This window comes from Mytilus trossulus, unplaced genomic scaffold (genome assembly GCF_036588685.1).
Source record: "Mytilus trossulus isolate FHL-02 unplaced genomic scaffold, PNRI_Mtr1.1.1.hap1 h1tg000122l__unscaffolded, whole genome shotgun sequence".
Taxonomy (NCBI): domain Eukaryota; kingdom Metazoa; phylum Mollusca; class Bivalvia; order Mytilida; family Mytilidae; genus Mytilus; species Mytilus trossulus.
Window position 1 is genome coordinate 935,015 of NW_026963298.1, and position 10,179 is coordinate 945,193.

A 10,179-nucleotide genomic window follows, 5' to 3' on the forward strand; every position below is an offset into this window, starting at 1 on the left:
AAGACTAAACATCCAGGGGAGATATTGTAAAGATTGGTGCTTTTATAATAGTGTAAATCCCAACAAGACAAAGGTTCTGATAGTCAACAAAGCAGGCAGACACATATGTGAAAAATTTACTAATGAAAATATGTTGATTGATAGTGTTAATAATTATAAATATCTTGGTTTGCACTTTAGTTCATCAGGGCCATCTTCTTTGCTCATTGTTGAAGACCGTACGGTAACCTAAAGTTGTTAATGTTAGTCTCATGTTGGTCTTTTGTGGATAGTTGTCTCATTGGCAATCATACCACATCTTCTTTTTTGTATTCTCATGCTTAGAATGAACTGCTTGAAGGCTTATTATAAATTGTACAAGAATTTGTTATCACTTAGTCTAAGCATAACTACCAGCTTACATGTATTTGATCATACCATAAAACCAATACTCCTATATGGGTCTTAAATATGGGGAACTTTAAATCCATTATCAGCAAGATTCAGAAATGGAACTTTACCATTTGATAAAATCTATTCCAGTTTAAAATGTGAGCGGTCTTTTGTAAACTTGTTTTAGGTGTTCATAAAAAAAACACGAATTTGGGGATTTTATCTGTGCTAGGGCGATTCCCATTATATTATAATATGATTAAATCCATGTTAAATTACTGGTATCGCTTGGAAAATCTTGATTCCAAATTTTCTCTTCTTAAAGATGCTTTACATGTAACATCACATACTCTCTCTCATTCAACATCTTGGTATGAAGTCAATTCTTGAAATGATCCTAGACATCAATCATATATTTTTACCATTACCAAAAATTAATAGCTTCAAAGCTAATATGAAAAAAAAATCATATGTTTTAGACTTGAGGAACACTGAATTGGTAAATCATTCAGATGATAAACTTAAAACTTATATATGTTACATTTAAATCAGTTTTTGGAAGAAAAAATATCTTTCCATTAAAGGTTGCATTTCTGTAAATATTGACAATGCAATTTCCCATAGGAACTCCTTTTACGGCCAAAACTCTACCACTTTTACTATAAAGTTTTGAAAAAAACCTCTGGAGTAGCAACTCTTAAATACTTGTTTACTTAATATATAATACCTTATGACTTTATTTCAATAGTTTATTATATGAATGTCATGTAAAATACTGTATGAGATATCAATTATATATATGTTATGTGTATATGCCCACCTAATTTGGAAAATAAAACTTATCCTTATAAGATATCTTGGCTGACGACCATTAGAAAACAGTGAAAACTGTCGCAAGTGTGTTGGGTTTTTTTAAAATTTGGAAATGAATATTTAGGCTATATAATAAGAACTATAAAAAAAAAATCTATACCATAGATAACAGTTCTGATTCATTAATTGCAATCATAAAATAGGTGTCCGTGTTTGAATTAGAATTTTGTTTTTATAATAGCAAAGTCAAATTGCTCAATTGCAGTGGGCAACATAAAAATCCTCATTGACACCTTCAAAAAAATCAAAAGGTGGTCTTCCGTAATCAAAAATCCTCATTGCCACCCTTCGAAAATCAAAAGGTAGTCTTTCGTCGTGAAAAAATGTTCTTGCCACCCTAAGCAAAGACAGAGGTTGTCTTTCGTCGTGAAAAATATTCCTCGCCACCCGGGCTTAGGAAAACTAAAAGTGGTCCTCCGTCATCAAAAATAGTCCTAACCACCCTCAGAAAATCAAATGGTTGTGAAAAATCCTCCATAATAAACTTAGAAAATGAAAAGATCGTGAAAAATCCTCTTTCAGAGTCTTAGAAAATCAAAAAGAAAAGCCCCCCCCCCCCCCTTTAATGAACGCACAAATTGTTGATATATTACTGTTATCGTAGTATATAAGCTGATGATTTAAAGGTACTTACCGAGCTAGTCACAGGTTAACGTACAATATACCTGTACAATATACCTGTACATGTTTTACTCTCCTTCAAGCATGCGAAAACACCTGTTACCAGGTATACTGTAGAAACACGATTAGTCAAAGTATAATATATTAATACCAGATTTAGCTATTTATATCTTACAAGTAATAAATATGTAATCTTTTCATCAATAATTTAGTATGTTATCACTGGACCATGTCGATCAAAAGAGACACGAAAATACCCAAAATAGGTTCCAATCACCCCCCAACTATGACCGTTTGGATTGGATTTACAGAATAGATAAAAGAGAATAGTAGACAAACTTTGCAAAATAAAGGACAAAAAATAAACTTGAAAAAAAGTGAAAATAAATTAAAAAAAATCATGAATAGAGAAAAATAAATAATCTAAAAGAAGTGATTTCTTTTCTTACTAACGAGTGCGCTTGTAGAACTAGAATTATATTTGACAAATAGACTGATAGTGATTTAGTGTTTATATTTATTCAGTTAACGTATAATTATGCATTAACATTATTTTGTATTTATTAATTTATAATGAAGACGTGAATATATTATATTCATATATACTAATGATGTGTAACTGCTGGCTAGGGTGGGTACGAGAGCTAGAACTTTTATGTGAAAAATTGATTAAGAAAAGGAGTTGTAGCTCTAGCGCAAATGTAACACCATAGTGTTGTAGCTTTAGCGCAAATGTAACACAAATGTGTTGTAGCTCTAGCGCAAATGTAACATCAGTGTTGTAGCTCTAGCGCAAATGTAACATCATAGTGTTGTAGCTCTAGCGCAAATGTAACATCATAGTGTTGTAGCTCTAGCGCAAATGTAACATCATAGTGTTGTAGCTTTGGCGCAAATTTAACATCATAGTGTTGTAGCTTTGGCGCAAATTTAACATCATAGTGTTGTAGCTCTAGCGCAAATGTAACATCATAGTGTTGTAGCTCTAGCGCAAATGTAACATCATAGTGTTGTAGCTCTAGCGCAAATGTAACATCATAGTGTTGTAGCTTTGGCGCAAATGTAACATCATAGTGTTGTAGCTCTAGCACAAATGTAACATCATAGTGTTGTAGCTCTAGCACAAATATAACATCATAGTGTTGTAGCTCTAGCGCAAATGTAACATCATAGTGTTGTAGCTCTAGCGCAAATGTAACATCATAGTGTTGTAGCTCTAGCGCAAATGTAACATCATAGTGTTGTAGCTCTAGCGCAAATGTAACATCATAGTGTTGTAGCTTTGGCGCAAATTTAACATCATAGTGTTGTAGCTCTAGCGCAAATGTAACATCATAGTGGTGTAGCTCTAGCGTAAATGTAACATCATAGTGTTGTAGCTCTAGCGCAAATGTAACATCATAGTGTTGTAGCTCTAGCGTAAATGTAACATCATAGTGTTGTAGCTCTAGCGCAAATGTAACATCATAGTGTTGTAATAATAATAATAATTATAATAATAATAATAATAATTATAATAATAATAATAATAATAATAATAGCTTTATTTATTGTAGCTTTGGCGCAAATGTAACATCATAGTGTTGTAGCTCTAGCGCAAATGTAACATCATATAGTGTTGTAGCTCTAGCACAAATGTTACATCATAGTGTTGTAGCTCTAGCGCAAATGTAACATCATAGTGTTGTAGATCTAGCGCAAATGTAACATCATAGTGTTGTAGCTCTAGCACAAATGCTACATCATATATATCATACTAAATCCCGCCGAAAGACAATCGAGTCCACAAATCACTAGGAATTGAACAAAACGCCCAATAAAAAACGAGGCAACCCGAAAGCTTTTAAGTATAGGCAGATCATGTTCCATATTTGGCATCCATGCACCGCTCAATGGTTCGTTAACGCACAGGGAACATGATTCTCGCCCTGTATGTTTGGTACACACATGGTACTTAACGCATATGCATAGTTGTTCGATAACGCACAGATAGCTTGGTTCTCGTCCTGTATCCATCATGTCCATATAAAATGTCTCGTGGTACACATGTGCCACTAAAAGCATAATGGTTCGTTATATATAGCGTGGTTCTTGTCCCGTATCTATATGATATGTCTTCTTGGTAAATACATGACACCCAACGCATAATGGTTCGCCAAGTTATAGATAGCGTGGTGTTCTCGCCCTGTATCTATATAACATGTATTTTTGGAACACGTGTGACATCCAACACATAATAGTTCGTTAACGTACAAATAGCATGGTTCTCGTTCTGTATCTATATAATATGTCTTCTCGGTACACATGTAGCACCCGGTGCTTAATAGTTCGTTAACGAACAGATATCGTGGTTCTCGTCCTGTGTCTACATAATATGTCTTCTCGGTACACATGTGGCACCAAACGTAAAACAGTTCGTTAACGAACAGATAGCGTGGTTTTCGCCCTGTGTCTGCATAATATTTCTTTTTAGTACACACGTGGCACCCAACTCATAATAGTTTGTAATAAATAGCGTGGTTCTCGCCCTGTATCTATATAATGTGTCTCTTGGTACACATATGACACCCAACGCATAATGGTTCATTATTGATAGCGTGGTTCTCGTCCTGTATTTATACAAAATGTTCTTGGTAAACATGTGGCACCAAACACACAATGTTTCGTTAACATGCATATAGCGTGAGATTTGTCCTGTGCTTATATAATGTGTCTTCCTGGTACATATGTGGCATCAAACGAATAATGGTTTGATAACGTACAGAATTTAAAAACTAGTGGCGCAAAAATAGCTTACGCGCAAAATGAGTTGTGACGCACAAGGACACATTTTTGGGGCATACCGATTTCTCGTGTCCTTACAATCAGATGCGCATGAATGATGGTCAAGCAGTACAAGATATGTATTTTTTTTTATCGGACAAGGATTTATCGAAACGGAAAATTAATTTCAAAACTGAATAATTGTGACCGAAAAATTAATTTCAAAACTGAATAATTGTGACCGAAAAATTAAAAAGTGGTATGAATACTAACATTACACTGCAGCTGGCAAAAGGATACGGATTAAAGAAATGTATGACCCAGCTGTATGAACTTCAACAATGAACAAAACCTCAAACAATCAGCAAATTATAAGTTATTGCAGGTCCCGGCATGACGAAATGGGATATAATTGAATAGGGAAAACTAGCTGTCATGCCTGATTTATGCTATAAAACAGTAAACGAAAATGGTAAACAGCAAGCAAAGAAATCCATAGAAGTACAGGCTTCTGACTTGGAACAAGCATACAAAAGTATGACAGAGTTAGGCAGTGAGTTAAAATGACCATTTTAATAACTAAAACATGAAATTAATAAAAAAAAAAACGGAAGTTGACCTGTAACTTACAAAAATTGTTGCGACGCGAAGCCATTGTCTGCAATTACCGTTATAATGCAAGCTCAGATTGTTTTTTCTTCTGCTTACCGTATCAATTAGTAAGAACATAAAGTGACGGTACAAATTTTAATGCAGCCGACAATAAATGTCTCCTAAGTGATGCTCGAGGCAATTTTTGTTAAATTTGTTAAAAAAATCTGTTTTGCATATATACAATCAGAAGATGTAAGAATGACCAATAGACAACCCGCTATAAGGGAACAAATGCCGTCTTAGTAGTTTAAAACAATAAGTCAGCGCACGGCCTTAAACATTGAACAAAACCTATCCCGACGCCAAAAGAAAAAATTGACGCCCTGATCAATGTGCAAAATGAGATACACCAACAAACGACAACCACTGAATAACATGCACCTTATAACTTGGAACAGGCACAAACCTACTGCGGCGGGAATTAAAACAATACTGGGACAGACACACACCTACTGCGGCGGGGTTTAAAACAATACTGGGACAGACACACACTTACTGTGGCGGATTTTAAAACAATACTAGGACAGACACACACTTACTGTGGCGGGGATTAAAACAATACTGGGACAAACACACAATTAATCTGGCGGGGATTAAAACAATACTGGGACAGACACATACTTACTTTGGCGGGTAATTAAAACAATACTGGGACAGATACACACTTACTGTGGTGGGGTTTTAAACAATACTGGGACAGACACACACTTACTGTGGCGGGGATTAAAACAATACTGGGACAAACACACACTTAATCTGGCGGGGATTAAAACAATACTGGGACAGACACATACTTACTGTGGCGGGGATTAAAACAATACTGAGACAGACACACACTTACTGTGGCGGGGTTTTATACAATACTGGGACAGACACACACTTACTATGGCGGGGATTAAAACAAAACTGGGACAGACACATACCTACTGTAGCGGGGTTTTAAACAATACTGGGACAGACACACACCTACTATGGCGGGGTTTTAAACAATACTTGAACAGACACACACCTCCTGTGGCGGGGATTATAACAATACTGGGACAGACACACACTTACTGTGGCGGGGATTAAAATAATACTGGGACAAACACACACTTACTGTGGCGGGGTTCAAAACAATACTGGGACAGACACACACTTATTGTGGTCGGGATTAAAACAATACTGGGACAGACACACACTTGTTGTGGCGGGTTTTAAAACAATAATGGGACAGACACACACTTACTTTGGCGAGGTTTTAAACAATACTGGGACAGACACACACCTACTATGGCGGGGTTTAAAACAATACTGGGACAGACACATAACTACTGTGGCGGGGTTTTAAACGATACTGGGACAGACACACACCTACTGTGGCGGGGTTTAAAACGATACTGGGACAGACACACACCTACTATGGCGGAGTTTAAAACAATACTGGGACATACACACACCTACTGTGGCGGAGTTTTAAACAATACTGTCATGGGACACACTCCTACTTTGGCTGGGTTGAACAATACTGGGACAGACACACACACACCTACGGTGGCGGGGTTTAAATAATACTGGGACAGACGCATACCGACTGTGGCGGGGTTTGAAACAATACTGGGACAGACACACACCGAATGAGGCGTGGTTTAACACAGTACTTTGCCAGACACACACCGACTGCGGCGGGGATAAAACAATACTTGGACAGGCACACATCGACTGGCGGGTTTAAAACAATGCTAGGACAGACACACACCGACTGAAGCGGGATTAAACACAATACTGGGACAGACACACACAGACTCTGGCGGGGTTAAAAACAATACTGGGACAGACACACACCGATTTGGGTGGTGTTTAAAACAATACTGGGACAGACACACACCGACTCTGGTGGGGTTAAAAAACAATACTTGGACAGACACACACCGATTGGGGTGGGGTTTAAAACAATACTGGGACAGACAAACACCGACTGTGGCGGGGTTTTAAACAATACTGGGACAGACACACACCGACTGTGGCGTTTTTTTTTAACAATACTGGCACAGACAAACACCAACTTTGGCGAGGTTTAAAACAATACTGGGATAGACACACACCTACTGTGGCGGTATTAAAAACAATACTGGGACAGACGCACACCGATTGTTGCGGGGTTTAAAACAATACTGGGACTTGGAGAGACACACACCTACTGTTGCGGGGTTTTAATCAATACTGTCATGGGACACACTGACTGCGGAGGGGTTTAACACAATACTGGGACAGACAAACACCGACTGTGGCGGAGTTAACACAATACTAGGATAGACACACACCGACTTTGGATGGGTTTAAAACAATCCTGGGACATTCAAACACCGACTGTGGCGGGGTTTTACTCAATACTAGGACAGACATACATCGACTGTGGCGGAGTTTAACACAATACTTGGAACAAACACACACTTAAACTAGAGGCTCTAAAGAGCCTGTATCGCTCACTTTGGTCTATGTAAGTATTAAACAAAAGATGGATTCATGACAAAATTGTGTTTTGGTGATGGTGATGTGTTTGCACATCTTACTTTACTGAACAAATTCTTGCTGCTTACAATTATCTCTATCTATAATGAACTTGGCCCAGTAGTTTCAGTGGAAAATGTTAGTAAAAATTTACAACTTTTATGAAAATTGTGAAAAACTGACTATAAAGGACAATAACTCCTAAAGTGGTCAACTCACCATTTCGGTCATGTTGACTATTTTTGTAAATCTTACTTTGCTGAACATCATTGCTGTTTACAGTTTATCTCCATCTATAATAATATTCAAGATAATAACCAAAACAGGAAAATTTCCTTAAAATTACCAATTCAGAGGCAGCAACCCAACAAAGGGTTGTCCGATTCATCTGAAAATTTCAGGGAAGATAGATCTTGACCTGATAAATAATTTATCCCTGTCAGATTTGCTCTTAATGTTTTGGTTTTTGAATTATCAGCCAAACACTGCATTTTACCCCTATGTTATATTTTTAGCCTTGGTGGCCATCTTGGTTGGATGGCTGGGTCATTGGACACATTTTTTAAACTAGATACCTTAAAGATGATTGTGGCCAAGTTTGATTAATTTGGCCCAGTAGTTTCAGAGGAGAGATTTTTGTAAAAGATTACTAACATTTACGAAAATTGGTTAAAAATAGACTATAAAGGACAATAACTCCTAAAGGAAACAACTGACCATTTCGGTCATGTTAAATTATTTGTACATCTTACTTTGCTGAACAATATTGCTGTTTACAGTTTATCTCTATCTATAATAATATTCAAGATAATAACCAAAAACAGTAAAATTTCCAATTCAGGGGCAGCAACTCAACAACAGATTGTCCGATTCATCTGAGAATTTCAGGGCAGATTACATTGTAGATCTTGACCTGATAAACAATTTTACCCCCATGTCAGATTTGCTCTAAATGCTTTGGTCTTTGAGTTAAAAGTCAAAAACTGCATTTTACCCCTATGTTCTATTTTTAGCCTTGGCGGCCATCTTGGTTGGTTGGCCGGGTCACCAGACACATTTTTTAAACTAGATACCCAAATGATGATTGTGGCCAAGTTTGGTTTAATTTGGCTCAGTAGTTTCAGAGGAGAAGATTTTTGTAAAAGTTAACAACGACAGACGACAGATGCAAAGTTATGGGAAAAATGAGAGAATACTTTTTTTATGTTCATATGTTTAAAAATCATAAGAAAACAAAATGACAAGTTTATATGGGACCAACCTTAAATATGTGCATAAGTTATGTAATAGTAACTAAAACATTTGCATAAGTTATGTAATAGTCGTCACATATGACAGAAGCTTGAGATCTGTGATCTTAATGGGTGATATGATTCCCTTTGTAGTAATGGTTTTTGTGGGCATATTTTCCCATTAATAAAATATAAATTTTATTAATATTGATTGTATAGTATTTAGTACAGTCATGTAGAAGTAGTTAAAATCTGTTTGATATGTAAACTTTTCTCGTGTAAAATCAAGCATTAAATATAATTTGAAAAACAAACATCAGGTTTTTTGTAAAATTGTTTTATTTTAACATGGTAACGCCTCTAACATTAATTGAACGATTGCTGTTCTGTTAGTGTGACATGTATGAGTGCAGCTAATTAATACATGTGTGTCTGATTGTATCTTTTACATGTTTTAGCATTGTTTTCATTTAGATGCAATAAATTGGAGATAACAGTATCATGTTATAAAGATTTTCAGGTATTGATGCTTGCTACTCATTTTTGTAAAGCGTATAGCAACTTAACTAATTGTACCGCCAATAAATTATAAATAGATACTATCAAATTTTCTGATATATGGACTTGACCAGGAAAACTTAATCTTATTCACTGATCCATAAAACAAGGTTGAGGTGAGATGAAAACAGTCTGACTGGCATGAGGACCTAGCAAGGAACACACATACCAAATATAGTTATCCTATTACATGTACTAATAATAAGAGAGAAATTAAGAATTCTAAAAATCTTTCCTCTTTTTCACTTGTCCAACCTTATTTTCCTCTGGTACCTGACAATCGAAACACATTCTTGTTGAGCTCAGATAATGAGTTAATCTGTCAGCTTGCTTTTATCTTGTGTATTGCAATACATTTTCCCTGTTTAAACTACATTTTTGTTTTAAATAAACTGTTATCACAGAGATATGTTTTACTTTTTTGTAATTTGGATTGTGCAAATGTTGATATTAAAATAGCAACACTTTTTAAAACATATAAGTTTTTCGAATATTCAAAGTCAATGAACCATAACTGAAGGTACATGGCTAAAAAATCTCCATGGAAATGAGATGTGCCAATGCATACTAAATACCATTGACTTATCATACATGTAGAGCCAAGGCTCCGTGTTGA